The following is a 17,029-nucleotide window of genomic DNA, read 5'->3' as shown; positions in this document are numbered from 1 at the left end:
CAGCTTTTACAAGCAAACTTGAGCTGCTGTGTTGTAATAGCTGGAAAAGTTAATGTAGCTTGAACAAGGTTCCTAATTGTCCCTGTCTCTGTCATATTTGTCTACTTGAATGGTCCTAAATACCACAGCGATTAATTACTACAGAGCAGGTATTACAAGATGTTATCATCCTTCCCCAACTGTCTGGGTGAATGGAGAGAGGCAGTAGATTGTTGCAGTGTTTCATCTTTGCACTTCCTGTAAGGCACTTTAACCAGAAGATTTAATGTGTCAAAGTTAACTGCGTTCTCGTGCAGATATTCACATTCTAATTAAAGATTAAGAACGTAGTACATTACACTGTGATTTGTCATACATGGCTTGTTAAATAGGAAACCTACCGGGATTCCCTAACATTTTATAAACATTATTCAGGGCTTTTAATGTGGGCAAAGGAAAAGATTATTCAGCTGCTCTGCAGAGTAGAAGGCAGGTCATTTCTCCCCCTCCCCATCCTGCCTAAGCTCCCCCTCTCCAGATAAATAAGAAAACTCAGGTGGTTTTCACACCGGAATTCTGTTGAGATCACTTTAAACTATTTACCTTCCCACTGTATGTGTGCACAGGGAGATGTATATAGAGAGATAGATGATAGATAGATGGATAGATAGATAGATAGATAGATAGATAGATAGATAGATAGATAGATAGATGATTGATGGATAAAAATATATGTTCTAATTATTTTTTGGCATTTTTCAACTTTTGTTGTCATCTCTGTAATCTGAGGTTGGAAGTCTTTGTTTGAATTAGATTGTGAAGGATAGAAGAAAGATAAAACAGTTTTTCAGCTTGCAGAATGTGCTTTCAGATGATTCTAGCAATACTGAGCAGCGTACCACTTCCAGTATTAGTAGCAGAGGATTGGTTCACATTCTTTGATTGCCTGAGGAATAAATTAATGAGGTTACTGGAGACATTGAACATTTGCATATTCACGGATGCTTATTAGGTATAAAGTGAATGCCAGGTGCGTTGAATTTTGGGAATACTAGCCTTGGTTTTGGTCTTCTATTTTTAAAGCAATCACATCTTTTTTTTTTTCCCTAAAGTGGGAAGTTCTGTGAAAAAAAAAAAAAAAAAGCATTTGTAAAAATAATAACACCAAAAAAGAAAAATCAAATTAATTCAATACGGACAAAGCTTTGCTATAAGATATACATCAGACTAAATATGACACACCATGAGGCTGGGGACTATCTGTATATCTTGTTTGGAATAACAGTTAGGATGACTACAAATATAAAAACAGTTGTTCTAAGACATAAGGAGAACCAATGCTATATTTTGCACTGTGCTCCTTATGGATTTTCTAGCTTTAAATAGCAATAGGCAAACTCATTATGAAGTTACCTTCCATAATGCCCAATTCTTAATTTTAAAGCACCAATATTTGAACACATTTTGTTATACCAAGTCTCAAACTCAGCCTCCACAGCACAGAAGATAGAATTACAAAATTTGCTTGACTATTTCTCCAAGGAGTATCTGCACATGGTTGCATTGTTGTCAGTGACTTCCGTCATTGCTGTGTGAAAGCACATTGTGTGAATGATTTGCACTGTACCTCATTATTCCTGGAAGTTTTCATCTATATTGTATATTTGGGATCGTTATCCCCTTTGCATTCTTAAAGATTTTATGGTGTTGGGCTTTTTTGTTTTTTTCCTTTCCATTCTTTGGCTGTCCATATACTATGGAGCCCAGTATTAGCCCTGCTTGCTTTAGCAGAGAAATATCTGTCAATTGAAACCATGTGTATTTGTTCTGCCTTTTGCTTGTCTTTTACAGTGTAAGTATCAAGCGTGTACATGTGTACAGACTGCGGTTTTATATGCCCTGCACATAGATAAATACAAACACACGTGCCCACACAGATGTGCACCTACGAAATTATTGGTATCACCTAGTTCTAAGTAGCTGGTGTAACAAAATCAAGCAGTGATAAGTGTTTTCTTTGGATAATAATATGTATTTACAAACAGGCTCCCTTCTGCCCCCTTGTTTCACAGAATACTGTGTTCAACTTCCCTTTCCTGGATGTTGCACTGTGTTGATCACTGCCCTGCCTCTGCAAATCCTATTTGAAAATCTCATTTGCAGCATAACTGACAACAAAGGCATTACATGCTGTATGCCCTGCGTATTCTGCAGACTATTCCTTGCCTTTGTAAGTTATTTCTAACTTCTAATGAAAATACTGTGTGATCATTTGATGATCTTTTTTATTTATTAATAGTCTGTAAAATTAAGTGTGTCTAATCAAAGAATGGATCCTTTCTTAAAAGTGCAAGGTGGAATGCATTAGATCAGTGGTACAAAAAGCAGATGTTTTTTACTGCAGTAGGCCTTTCTTTGGGTACTCTAGGAAACAGGGACTTAAACAAAACAATAAACTGAAGAGAATTCTGAGGTGCAAATGCTGCCAGTCACTGCAAGGCACAGAAATCCTCTTTAGAGATGCATTTTCTCTGCATTTGTTTCTAAACTGTAATTCTGTTCTGTGATTAGAAAAAAAAAATAAGAAAAATGATTTGATATTTCAGGGCAGCTTCTGAATAATTACATGCAAAATGATCTACTATATGTTTATTGAATATAGTCTTGCGGAGACAAATGTGCATTTTATTCAGAAGGGTCATTTTTTAAAACACCCATTGTAGCTGCTTCACTAACGTCCAGGGGTTTTCGCCATGCACGCAGCACAGATTTTTTTGATTATGTAGATTTTTTTTTTCCCCTATTGCAGTTTCATATGCAAAGCATGCATCAGCCACATCCATGCTATCTCCTAAAGCAGTCATTCTGAAACCCAATCTGGGGACAGTGCAGACTAAATAAAATTTCATTTTGATTTGGCCTCCCGCTGAGAATGGGACTGCTTTGTTTCAGCCGACAGAACCAGCAAGCCAGAAAGGTATGTCCTGTTTTGCATGGCTGATGGTGTGACTTGAGGATCACAATCAGGCCGTTCATGCTCTCAGGGCTCGGCATCTCATCCACATCCTGTACCGTCTTTCTCTTTTCCTTGCCATTTGCTTTCCTTCTGTGCCGCCTGCCGTCTACCTGCAGGGCAAAGCTATGGCAGACCCTCACACTATTGTTTACTTTGGCATATGTTTAATAGCTGCATGGCTGTTTCAGGGTAGGGTTTTTTTCCTCTTTTTTTTTTTTTCCCCTCCCCACCCCCTGCCTTTGTTTTTTCCCTTCCCTATCCATGTTCACTTTCCTTATTTTCTAGGTGTTGAATACACAAATACTGAATTAACGGATAATTATGTAAGTACTGCTTGCAATGCTTCAGAGATTTTACTACGAGATTTGTAATGCAGAATTTTATTGTGAGTCTGAGGAAACATTTAACAGCTTTGAAGGACTTCAGTTTTCATAGCCCTTTAGAGCCGTTTAGGCAGAAAAGCAGACACACATTATAGTTAGGAGAGAAAAAAAAAAAACAACAAACCACTCTTAGGAAGGGGTCTGGCTGCTTTGCCATCTTCACATGCTTTATAGTTACAGCTGCAGTGTTTAGGGGAATATAAGTAAATATTTCTCTCTCTAAATATTAGTATTTATCTTAAAGCCAGTTTGCATTCCAGGAGAGCCTGTATAGCGTGCTCCTTGCTTCTGCTGCTGCCCCATCTTTCAAAGAAGGTGTTGGCATTTGGGGGAATGACCACTGTTTTAGCCTCTGGAGCAGTTTTTGGACAGGGCAGCAGGATGCCTGAAAGGCTCCTCATGATGCGAACTTACTCCTCAAAAGTGTATTTCTCTATGAAGCTGTGCTATTCCTTGTCTGTGAATTTATTTTTTTTTTTTTGGGGGGGGGGTGGGGCTGGAAGTTTTTCATGTGAAATAAAATTAGCATAAAATTTACCTCAGACAAAGGGCAAATTTTAATTTGGACTACTATGTATTTTGATATGGACAATGTCCTGTTTTCTTAGTGAGGTAGAATACAATTATAACTCCAAAGAAGAAAGCAGTCCTTAACAAAAACTCCCTAAAATATGTAGCATATTCTATGCAGCACTGACATTAAATGGGAATTAATGCCTTGGTTGTGATTTACAAACACAGAATTACTCTTTGTATGCAACATGCCTTTGTGGTTGGTGATATTAGTAACAGCAGGTTGTTCAGCAAGGTCTGATGGAATGTACACAATCAGTTGTAACACTCTCTGGTCTATTTAGCAAGTTTTGTTCCCAGCTTTTACTCCAACTCCACAACTCCCAGTGTTACTCCAACTCCATAACTTTCATCTTATAACCAGATTCATGTTTCACTTTCAGACTTGATGAGCTGGCCAAGGATACAGGCCCTTGGCATAACCATGTGGACCTTCACATGGCAGTGCTGTGACTTGAAACTTCACTTTCTTCCCACCTTCCATTATATTATTTTTTTAAAGTGGGGGTTGGGATACAAAGGCTCATCCACAAAAGTTTGGAGAAATTAAGAGGTAAAGATAAGATGGCCCACTGGCATCCCTGTAAGGAAGGATAGGCCAAATGTGAGTTTCAGCTGCTTGCTTTAACCTTGCCGAACTCCAAAAGGATTTTCTGCACATGGCGTAGCACAGGATCTGGTCCTGCGTGGTTTTTTCTTCAGAGATGTTTACATAGTGAAATGCAGCTTGAGAAGATTATAAAGAAGCTATCTATCTGTAGTGATGTCTCATTTTCTTGAACAAATTTGGGGCTGTAAGAAAACTACAAAGAGGCTTCATTTTTAAGAAACAAGAACTGTAGCTTTTTAAATGGATGCAGTGGGAAAATGCTCAGTTCTGGGTGTTATTTCCTCAATATCTCTAATCCTCCTGCTTCACCCCTCAGGTATCATTGGGATGTTTTCCAAATCACCAACTCTGCATTTTAATCAGAGTTTATAAAAATGAATTCCAACTTTATATTTGCCACGATTTCATTTTAACAGTTAAATATAAGTTGTAAGAGAAACTAAACTCTAGGTTTAGGCAGTGTATCCTAATTCCTTGATGTCAGAACTCAGTCCTAGCAGGCCTTTTTTTTGCACAAAAAAGTATTTTATATTACATCAATAGCTTCATTTTAAAAGAAATAATAATTAAATAAGAGGGTTAACATGGATCACTTGGAAATTGACAACATTTTTGTATAAAATGCGTAAGAAGAAAAATAGGAGTGTTATTTCTTTATTCCCAGGGATGAAGTATTTTTTAAAACAGTGGTGTTTGTTACAGTAAAGGAAAATAATTTTAGCTCCAGAATGCACTTACTGTTCTGGATACTTATTTTATTAATTACATAACCGTTGTTATTTAGCCAGGAATTAATGCAAACTTTATTCTGGTGCTCTTAGGAGATCAGTTCCTTTTTTAGATTGGTTTATTAGAGCTCTATTTTGTGGTCATATACTGGATCAGCAAAAGAAGTGAGTGGGTTTTGGAAGTTAGTTTTGCATATATCACTTCCACAGAAAGAAAACTACAAAAATATTAGCCCAAAGTCCAGAACAAAGACCTCATTCTTAGATAGTCTTATAAGGCTGCTCTCAGTGGACTTAGCAGTGTTCCTCGTTATTTATATTTGCGTGCTTAAGAAAGGAATCAAATCCAAAATCCCAACTCAGCTACCTCTAGCACACTGTAATTGCAAAAAGTTCCAATATACTTGGGCATGTAGCATATTTACTCGTATTTTTTAATGCAAAGGACTTAGTAATTCTCAGTTCTCTAACTTTTCTCTCACTTTTTGTGCTTTACGTGAATGAGGTGGCATGACCAAGATAAGTCATATCGATGCCCAGAATCCTATGGAGAAAATAGATCATGTAAAACAGATAATATATGGCCAACTGGTAACTAGACGAATGCACTCAGGAGACAAGTGTCTACTTGCAGTGATGCATATATGCACACTTCCATGTAAATTAGCTACATGGTGCCAGTGTATGTATGCATGCATCTATAAGTGTGTATGTGCACATATAGAAAAAGAGAGAGGAAGAGAGAGATGTAGGACATTGTCACCGGGGTTCTGGGGGCCCACCAATGGATGATACATGGGCAGATACTCTTACTGTGACCATAAGGAAGTTGAGAACCTTCATGGCTGGTGCATTTGCTGATCTCCAACCCATCGGAAACTTACAGCAACTCTGCAACTGATTATCTTAGAAATTCTCCTGCTACAAGAGAATTCACAGTGGTCTGTGTTAGTATCTGCCTAAAGACTTGTTGAGGTCAGTAAGATCCCAGACATGAATATTTGACAGTTGGTTCAGGGCCTGAAGATTTTGCAGTAGCCCCTTGGGCAAGCCAGGACAGACTAATTAACAAACCTTTGGAAAAATGTGGCAGAAATCTCTCATAATGCTGGACTTAGGACCTACCAGCAGAATTAACGAACAACTCATTCTCATTCAACTCAAAATCCTCATACTGATGTTCTTAGCTTAGTTTACACACCTGAATTGACCAACACCAATAAAAACGGTCTGAGAAACTGGTAGGAGATACTATAAAATTACATATCAAAGGACAATTGACTAGGAGCAGATACTATAAAATTATGTGTCAAAGGAAAGCTGAAATATCATGTCAGCAAGTATGAACATAGGAATCCACTGTAGTTACAGTCCAAAAGGGTGAGTAGTACATTTGCTTCAGACTGAGATATTTTTACCAAATCTCCTTAGAAATAAAAAAAATAAATCAAAGCTAGATTTTTATTTTAAAAAGAAAGGATAAAGTTAATCAGAAGCTTACTGTTCGAGTTCACAAGAGCAACAGTATGTTATAAAAATCAATGCCATCATTTAACCCTTCATATGGTAAGGTTTCAGGCTTTCAGAAAGTTTCCTTTCCTGACCATAAAAATAAAGCAGGAGCTTTCTCATTTTTTTTAGGAGGTATGCTCCACTACAAGGAGGTATTCTTCCTATAATTCTTTTAAATAGAAATCTAATAAAGCAATCCAAGTAGCTGATTAAATGGCTTAGTGTAAACAGAAAACCAGTTTACAGCATCTACTTGGAAATACAATATTTCGTGAGTTGGGAGAAAGAAGTCAGAAAATTATGTTATTATTAGCGTATATACACCAGTAGAAAATCCACCACTGGAATGACTGTCAGAATAAAGCTACACTTGGGGAGGGTGCTTCTAGAAAGCACAGTTTGAGAGATGTTCAAAGAACAGAAGTTTGGAGTCTTGGTAACACTGTCTTGAAAGATTTTCTCAAAACAAAATGCATGTTGACCTCCCACGTGTCATGGCTTATAAATGTGTTAAGATTTTGTTGATTATATTGAAAAAAATAGACAACGTGTATTAGTTAATTATTTATCAGTCTTTTCTTATCAAGGCTGAAAAAAGATTTTTGTCTACAAAATATGGGGTAGATGGAAGAAATTACTAGTGAACATCTAATGAATATTATATAGCACAGAAATGGACTACAGATTAATAGAAGCATCCTCTCCTTCATTAATTGTTCTTTACCCTACGGGGGTGGAGAAGGTTAGGTTATAGCAGCATTATGTCCTCACAATAAAAATACATTTACTCTCCTAGCATCCACTGCAATTGGTTATTCATTATATATAATTTTCTTTATTTTTGAAACTCTTTACCAGCTGTCTGACAAATGCACACTTGAAACATTTTTTTAAACTTTTGGAATCATTTGCATTCAATGGGAAAATTCCGCTAGTAAATTATTATTCATTATTTTTTTTCTGGTGATGGACAAACCTCAGAAGATTGAGAGGACTGTTTCAGACAAATATAACAATATCAGTGTTTATTTACAGTGTTTCAAAAAATCTCTACTGTCATTGTATCCAGGAACCTCCAAATCATCACTATTTTTGGTTTTTTTTTCAATGATGTCCAGCTTTACTTCTGTCCCCTTCTGAGGTTCCTTTACTCTACCAAGCAGGGCAGTGTCTCCTCATGGGTGGCAGGCTACATTTCAGAGGAAATTAATTCATTCTCCAATCCATGTTTCTTTCAGGAGTAACCCACAGAATCTTGATGCAGAGAACAGCCACAAGAAGTACTAGGAAACATTTTCTTCCGTAGTTTGTTTGTTTATTTTTCTTTCCTCTCTTACTCTACTCTGAGTTAAATTTTTCCCAGATACATGTATTGCTCCTTACTGTGGAGATAATAAAAGGAGATTCCTATACCTTAAAACAGGAACATGAAAGGAAGTGCTGCAGGAAGATTTACAGTATCTCCTCAATCTCTTCTTATTTTCACATGGGAAATCCGAAGTAAATAAAAATAAGTAACTTTAAATGGGTATAAAAAAAAAATGAACTAGTTAAATAAAATCCACAAGAACCTCAATTTTGTTGGCCACATTGTAAATGATAAACAGATTTTCATCTAATGGAACTGGAAAAAAAAAAAAGAGGACTTAATTTTTGTTTCTTCCTCTCTTTTATTTTTTTTTTTTCTGTATAAGAGATTCAGTCAAGATCCCAAATTGCACTTTAGGGAGGTAAGACGAAGAGTCTAAAAGCTGCCTTAGTAGGATCAGCTAAAAGAGCTAAATAGATCTGGGTGTTATCAGGTTAACAATGATAACTCACCTTAAGGTCTCTAAAAATAGAAGTGAAAGAAGCACATCAGTACTGAAGAGCAAGGGGGCCAGAACAAAATTCTGAAGATCCCCATAATTAACTGGCTGAGGGTCAGATGAACACTTATTAAAATGCACCAAAGCACAACGGGGTGTCTCAAAGATAGAGTTTCAATCTTAACCAAGACTGTCTTGGTTTTGTCAATTCCAGCCAGGCCTGCCATGTTATTTTAATAAGTACTTTTCTCTACATATTACCTTTGAGAATTTTGGGGGAACATTTATGTTAAAAGGTTAAGAGGGCAGTTTATAGACAATTCAGGGGACAAGCCTCCTTAGAATGTATAGGAAGAATGACATTCTGGTGATATTTTAAGATATATTTGTATTTGATATTTGAACGCTGTGAGATAAAGGCATCAATTTACATTCTGGTTTCAAAGGCAATAGTAAGTCTTCATTAAGAAATAGTGTTCTACCAGTGCAATATCCCTATCCTAGTGCTGCTAAATACTATATATTGTCAACCCTTCTTTTTACAGCATCAAGATGATACTCAAACTGCCTCTCTCAGGTAATTTTAATGAAGATCAGTATTTCATCCCACCCTAATCCAAAACCAGATGTCCAGGTGGCAAATGTAGACAAACTATCTTGAGGAAAGTAGAGGAAAGTATTTTAAAGCTTTCTTGGTCACAAATATTGCTTGTTAGCATAAAGAGAAGACTGTGTTTTAAACCACAGACTCTATCTAATTCCACCTGGTTTTGGTTAAAATGTGTTATCAGAATTGGTTGATTAAAGATAACTGAGAAGTAGAGAGAGCTGTGTGGACTTCTGAGGAATATGGGGGACCTGGGTGGATCAGAACAGAGGTAGGGCAGGAGGAATCTTAAGGTCCTTTCCAACCCTAACGATTCTATGATTCTATGTGTAGCTGATCTGGCTGAAGTCCTCAAATACACTGTTCTATGGAAATGTAAGTTTGTTAGAGTATTTAAGTCCAGCAAGTAGGGTTTTTTTTCCAGGTGTAGTTTGAAGTGCAGTAATGTTTAGCTGCTTATATGTAGGAGGGATTTTTTGGTTTCTGATTTTCTTTTCTTTAGTTAGATTGCAGCATCTTTGATTTTGCAATTCCTTCATAAATTATTTTAAGTTTTCTTTGCATATGTGCATACCCACACACACATATTTACCACTTGGAGGACAAGTTGGATAAAGCAGAAGTGTAATATCACACCTCCCCTCTCCTGAATAAAGGACTGGCCGTCAGCGGGTACCCGAAGTGCTATGTACTCCCTGGAACACAAAGAACAAAATGCTCTACAGGCAACTGACAATAATCTGGCCTCAAATTCTCTCTTCTGGGTGACTCCTAGTTCTTTCGCAGTCGTGGCTCAAGTAAGCAGCAGTGTTGTGGTACACTGACAAACAGGATCCCAGTCTTCCAAAATCCTGCCCTCACAATTTGTTATGCTGAAAGGCATTCAAGTAAAGCCTGTCCCCGAATGTGTAACCACAGCCCATGATGAATACAGTGAGGGGTTTTTGAGTGGGAAAAGCAGGGGCTGTGGGTTTTGCTTGACTGAAGAAGGAAGTGAACTAGAAGAATAGGAGGAAATGAGAGAAACAGTCATGAGAAGGGTCCCGAGACAAAGCAGAGTAAAACGTCCTTGGGGCACAGAATTGATTATGTGGATAAAGAAGAGAGCTGTTGAAGAGAAACTTTTTGCTCCAGTTTCTTACATGGTCAAGGGGCAGAATTTTGTGCAATCTTTCCAACAGGCTTGCACCAAAGGTGAGACTGCATTCGTGCCAGCCACTGCCCAAAGGCTACAGTTCAACAGCACTTTGAGAATCCACTTGAACCAGAGGTATAAAAAATATGAATACCTGTCTGAATTTTACCTCTTCTCTGTATTTCTCTTGCCTTTTCTGTTCAAAACAGAAATATCCTCATTCTTCTCCTTCTGCCTGTGAGCTCCTTCTCATCTTTGAGATCATCTAAGAAGGGTGCAATAAAGAAGATGAAGGTTAGAAGTCCTTGTTGTGGTTTTGCTAGGAACACAGGAGTGATTACACCCTGTGAAACCAGCTCTTATTACTTCACGTGGAAGTACTGGATCTCACATCAGTTTGCTCTCTGAATTCCAAAATCACATAAGAAAGCAAGAGGCTCTTAACATGTAGCGGTTCATTAATTTAGTATTGCAACAAATGCACCTTCCTGAGTCAAGATCCTCTAAAGTCTGTCAGGTTTGTGTGCAATACTATTGCAGGGCAATTTTATTTCTGTAAGAATAGTAACCTTGCTTCCCTGAGTAGAGATGTGCGTTTCCTTCAATACCTTCACAGTTTTCCTGAGTACAACCAAACTCTTTGGTTGTATTCGACCTTCAAGTGGGACAACAGAAACTTACACTGCTTCTTTCATCAAATCACTCATTCTCTCCTAATCATCTGCAGATCTTCACCAGTCTCTCAAATCTAGATATAGTTATATGTGTTGGTTTTCGCTGGTCCTACTTTATCTTTTTGCCTAGGCTTTTTTTTACACTGTGCCCAAAGCTGTCTTTCATAGTCATGCTCTGTGGAAAACCATTTATGCATTTAAAAAATCCAATCCAGTGTTACTATAGGCCAGTAAAAAGACTGATACTGGTTTTCTGCTCCAAGCAGAACTCATGGACACTATTAATTTTTTCAGTATTTCCAGGCATTCACTATTCAGAGCAATGAGCTGCCGTCAAGAAATCCTGGAAGAACAACTACTGTCTATGCACAGGCTACCTGCACACTGCACAAGCTGTAGAACCAGTGATCCTAGACTCACTGGTTACACCATACATGGACTACATACATGGTAGTCCGACTTCTCTGATCTTCCAGGCAAACCACAGTTTTCCTGTGAGAAGCAGATAAATCTTAGTTGAAACTGTTCCTCTAGCCAAGTTTTATTCATTGCAAGAGAGAAACTAAAACACATGAGTCATGCCATGTGCTAGGTCCAGGGCACTGAAGCTAAGTGGAAGTTCTGGCTGAGTACAAGTCTTCCATAAACCACACTTTCCCTGCAAAGATCTTTTCTCTTGGTTTTTTTTCAAACCCTATAGTCTTTGCTTCATCCTGCAGAAGAACTCAAAGCGCTTGTTTGTCATTTAGGCCAGAGAGTAGACCTCACTGTGGACTCTCAGTAACTGATCTGTCATAGCACTTTTCCATGATGTCCATGGTCTTAATATCGTCATGCCATTATTGACATCTAGTGTCCTTACAGCCCCTGAAAACCACATACTTCTCCAGTATCGGACAGAAAACTTTTCTGTACAGAAAAGTGTGAAGGAACCACCTCCTCTGAGGCTTCACGCTCCTTCCTGTCCTCCTGGAGCACAAGTTCACTAGCATCCCGACCCTTTCATGCATCTGTTCAACCTGCAGAAAGCTACTTCCCAGCAGCTGCTTGTAACTGGAAGGAGAACAATCCTGGGAAAATCATCCCACAGACTTGGCTACCACATAGAAGGAAATTTCCAGGGATAATTAATTTCCTGGTCTTCTTTCTGACAGTAAAACAGGATTCCTTCAGCAATAGGTTATTGTCTTCCCACACTGAAATGAAGGTGAATATTTTTGGAAGACCCATTAAGCTTGCTTTCCATTAATGAATTCCACACATTAAGTGGCTGGTCCCTGTAGCTCTCACACAAACAAATCACTTTTCACTGTTTGCACAAATTAGACAGTACAACTTAGAATCACAGGAAACAGGACTCTGTTCAGCAGCTAGTCAATGTAAATGGCTTGACCTTGAATGTGCCTTAAAGATACCTGCATGACTTGTTCTTGAAATATCCCAGTGGTGGAGATGCCACAGTCTCTCCAGGTGAGGTAAGTGTTCTTCTCCAGCACTTAACTTTTCTTACAATTAGAATTCTTTTCTGAATGTCTAACCCAAATCCCTCTTGCTGTGATTCAAGGCTATTACTTCTTGTCCTATCCACATTGGGCTTGTCATACAGATTATTCTCTTTCTCTTACATATCTCTCAGCTGCTATCATTTATCTCTCAGTCTTCTTCACTTTTAGACAGAATAACTGCAGTCCTTTCATCCTTCATTCAAAGGTCTCATTTTCTGATCATTCACATTCTTTTCTGACCTCTGTTCTCCAAATTTCCCACATCTGTTCTTAAGGACAGTGGTCAAAAAGTGGACACAGTACATCAATGGACGCATCACTAGCACCGAGCAGAACTCAGATCATGGTTTTGTTCTTTCTTCCCTAAGAAAAGGGTGGTTTATTAGGTTTAATCCACAGTACATCTGCTCTTCTGGCTGTAAAGGGTTGCTATGTAATAGCAGTTAGATTTTTAATACACTGTTTAGGCAGCTAAGGAATGGCTTTTTAGCATTTTAAATGTTCTCCAATAATTTCTTGTTAAACTTTGTCATCATTAGCATTTGCAATACAACTGTAAGGCAGAGAAATACTATTGTCACCATTTTTTTTCAATGAAGAGGCTGCAGGACTGCAAAATATGCTTTGCAAAGGCATATTTTGTCTTGTGCCTTTTGAGGAAAAAATGTTGCTGGATTCTTCTGTACGGGATTCTGCAGTGTATTTGAAATCTCCTTCCACAAAACATGATTATTCAATGAGTGTCTTCATAGCGCAGGTTTCCAAGCCAAGTCTCTCTTCTTAAGGGCTGTCAAAGGTGCTTAACTGTAAACTCATATGATTAATATTTTGTTCATTTCTGCATTTCTCCATTTAAGTACCTACATTTTCATGTGCTCCAGAGCACTTCATCAAAATCTTTTCTCCCTCCTGGGACAGTTGGTCAAGGAGAAAAGCAGAATGGCAGCTGGAGAAGATAGGACCAGAAAAGAACCTGAGGGAGAGGCTCCAAGTGATAGCAGAGACTGTTTCTTTGAGCAGAAATAACCAGAAGCATTCATCTCTAGACCCTAACCCTATCCAGAATGTGGAATTTTTTCAAAGTTTTCTTAATTTACAGTGTTCCTCTGCTGTCAGCAAACACCTGAAACCCACTTAAAAATGTGTCTTACTTCTCCCTTGTGGCTGATCCAATTCCTCCTTTGGTGGCTGATCCACCAAAAAAAGACGATAATCTAGTATTCTTACTGGGTTCTCAATAGCTCAAGTGACAGAGTTCTTCACTGTGCAGCAGAGGTTTCCAGCCAGTACACATGTACAGATCTGAATGGTTCTGTCTAACCTCATTTCTGCCATGTCTATTTTAATTTTGATTGTTTTGATCTTAATTTAGCCCTCTTGCTTGAATGCATTATGTGCATAGATATGGACTATAAAACATGATGTGTCAGCAATTTCTAGCACTGCTAAGAGGTTTGAAAGTGATGAAATCTGGTGGTCTAGTGGCATGATTCATGTGACATAAATTGAAATCACAGTGGGTCATAATGCAGCACAACAGGTGCACCAAAATATTTTAAATGGTTTCTATTCAATTAAAAAAAAAAAAGAAATCAAGACAGAATCAAGAACAATGGCAGCCATCATTACATTATTTCCACAAATCCTTGTAGGCAAAGCAGCCGGAAAGGGGATCAGGGAGAGGACATTTTTTGTTATTTGCAGTGGGGATGCAAATGCAGTTGTTCAGTATAAACCACACACTATATTTTTTGTCTTTCATGTGTTGTGATAAAAGTAGTTTTCTTACCAGTATAACATGTTTCATTAATACAATGTTTAAATAATTAAATACAGCAACTCTGGAGGCAATGGCTAAGATAAAAGTTTGTAGGCAATCCATTATTGCGATCGACAGTACTTCTTAAAACCCATGGAGATGTAATTTGGTAATTTAACTTCTGAAGTCAGTTGTTTAATAAACTATTACATTTTAATATAGTTTTGTTCTTGTCAAAGGGAATGTTTAATTTCCCCTCTGTCAACTGTTCCAGATGAAGTTATTAGTGGTTTCAAGGTTGAGGGGCTGCTGGGTTCCTGTTTGAATATCACTACCGTGTGGTTCCCACTATCTCTAGATTTTGCCACTGTAACATAACATCTGTGACCTTTAGTGGTTATAATTATTTTGTAGGGATAGTAGCTGCCATCATTTGAGTCTTCGATATTGATATATTTCATTAGATTTAATTCTGTTGGCAGAGAGTAAGATACTGGTTAAGGGGGATATATAATTAGTTGTAGTAGGATTAAGTTAATATTAGTATACTCTAATAATGGATGTCCCAGAACCATTAAATAGAGGGAATATAATAGCCAACAAATTAAACATTACCGCTGCTGCTATCTGAGCTTGTCATAGTTTTAAACAGATTTACTCGCTGAAGTTTTGATATGTTGTTCTTTTTTATTTTTAATTATTATTGAAAAAGCTTTTATAAGAAATGTATTCTTAAAAAAAAAAAACAAAAAACAAAAAATAAAGGCTGTGTTCCTCTCTATTTGTTTTTCTCCTGTTGTGAAGACTTTAGTTATGTAATGTTGGGATGTAGTTTTAATATTCCTGTTCAGCTTCTTCTTTTGCAAATTGCTGACAGCTGATAAAATACCATTGAAGACAGGCATGGTAATCAGTTAAATGATTTTCCATATGCCCATCCATTACTGGTAGCAATCGAGGGTGGTGGACATTTCCATGATTCTTATGCTCAGAAATACCAAGGCAGCAAAGACCAGGATGGCAGCACCCACTGTACCTTAATCTGGTCATTGTGACTCACCTGCAGTGGAGACTGTCTCACTGCAGTGTGACAGGTTCATGAAGATTAGGGAGCAAGGGCCTTTCCACAGGCATTTGCTTATCACTGGCCCTGGTGACATGTGGGATTATTTATGGCTGAGTCCTTTACCACAGCACTCAGTTCTGAGATAAAAAACACTCAACAGAGTTCCCACCGCCTCTCAAGCTGAAGAGATGGAAATTGGCATTATTTGAAATTCAAGGAGTTTTTACTGTACACAGGAAAAATCCAAATGTGGAACGGGATTTGTTATTAACTGTAAATCCCCTTTCCCCTAAGAAAACCAGAGTAAATGCAGGAAATAAGCTCCTATTTATATACCATAGAGACAATGCTTCATTGTCACTTACATTTTAAAGTCACAAGTGAAAAGTAAATGGAAAGTGGGAGCAAATATCAAGGTGTTAGTGCCACTGATCCTTCCATAGTGCAGCCAATAGGAGTTTTTTGTAGCTTACTTGCAACCGATGAGGGAAAGCTTACATATACAGAACAATTGATGATTTAATCTTTAGAGCACACAAATCAAGAAGAGGGGGAATATCTTTGCCTCTTTTTTACTACTAGTTCTACACATTTCATATTTATTTACTCATTGCACTGCAGTATTTTAAGAAACTTTTAAACATTTCTTTAAACAGAAAAGATGATGGATAATGAGGTGGATCAAAAACTGGCTGAATGGCAGAGCTCAGAGAGTCATGATCAACGAAGTAGGATCCAGTTGGAGGCCTGTAGTCCGTGGCGTTTCCCAGGATTCAATACTGGGTCCAGTCTTACTCAACTTGTTAACAACCTGGAAGAAGAGATAGAATGTTGCCTCAGCAAGTTTGTGTGCAAACCATGAATAAAATACTAACTTTCCTTCTTTGCACTTATTTCTTCCCTTTAAATTGTATTTAGGAGAGCCTTTGCCATAACCAGCCTGGGGTCCCATATGGCTAAATCCATCTTGGCTATCTCTGTATGCCAGCACAGAATCTATTCCACACCTCTTGTATGTTACCAAGCCCACACGGTACTTCAGTTTCTCCATAAACATGGTCCTTAGGATTGCCCATTCCATTCTTATTTAATTTGTGTTCAAATGATTTTCCATTTTCATTGACAGTTTTTGAGTTTCAGCCTTACAGGAGGCAGTAGGCAGAATGCACACGCTGTACAATTTTGGCTTCAGGGAAAGTGGCATCTTTTCTGTAAGAATTTGTACTAGTTGCTAATACCACCTATCTCATAATGATACTAATTTTTGTCTCACTTTCTTTGTCACTATCTCTCAAACTTGACCCAGGTAGACATTTTCTTCCACCCCTGATTTGCATGTAGTGAAATCATACTGATTAAATCACACTGGTCATTTGTGTCCTAGGTGTATTTGACAATACCGCTGTTACCATGTTTGACACAGTTTTGTTTTTCATTTTGTTCCTGTGACTCTGCAGAGGAAAGTTGCATAAAACCTGTTGCATGCTGAAAAGAGTACAAACCTAAAGTGACTTAAATGTACTCTATTAGCATTTCTTTGCTTACTATTCCCTATGACCTCTACAAAGATGTTTTCTACACAGGAAAATGTAGGTGCAGGGGAAAGCTAATTTGCTATCAATATGCTGATTTTATTGTAAATTTCTACCAGACTAGATCTCCTTTTCTCAAATT

At 37.8% G+C, this 17,029-nt stretch overlaps 1 long non-coding RNA gene across 3 annotated transcripts in view; it reads left to right on the top strand.

The window, feature by feature from the left end:
* Positions 1–2,731: 2,731 nt before the first annotated feature.
* Positions 2,732–17,029, top strand: part of LOC133272477 (uncharacterized) — a 165,377-nt gene continuing 151,079 nt past the window's right edge. Inside the window, exons 1-2 of one of the 3 annotated variants that reach the window (XR_009744447.1) lie at positions 2,732–2,956; positions 3,281–3,318. This is a non-coding gene — a long non-coding RNA (uncharacterized LOC133272477). The remainder of the gene's footprint in view (positions 2,957–3,280; positions 3,319–17,029) is intronic. The other 2 variants (XR_009744445.1, XR_009744446.1) reach the window with 2 other exon arrangements.

Source organism: Pezoporus flaviventris, unplaced genomic scaffold (assembly GCF_033815535.1).
Source record: "Pezoporus flaviventris isolate CSIRO_AGI_PZ_B2104156 unplaced genomic scaffold, CSIRO_AGI_Pfla_v1 ptg000030l, whole genome shotgun sequence".
In the NCBI taxonomy this organism is placed as follows: Eukaryota; Metazoa; Chordata; class Aves; order Psittaciformes; family Psittacidae; genus Pezoporus; species Pezoporus flaviventris.
Note: the sequence above shows the minus strand (reverse complement) of the source record. Positions and strands in the feature narration are given on the sequence as shown.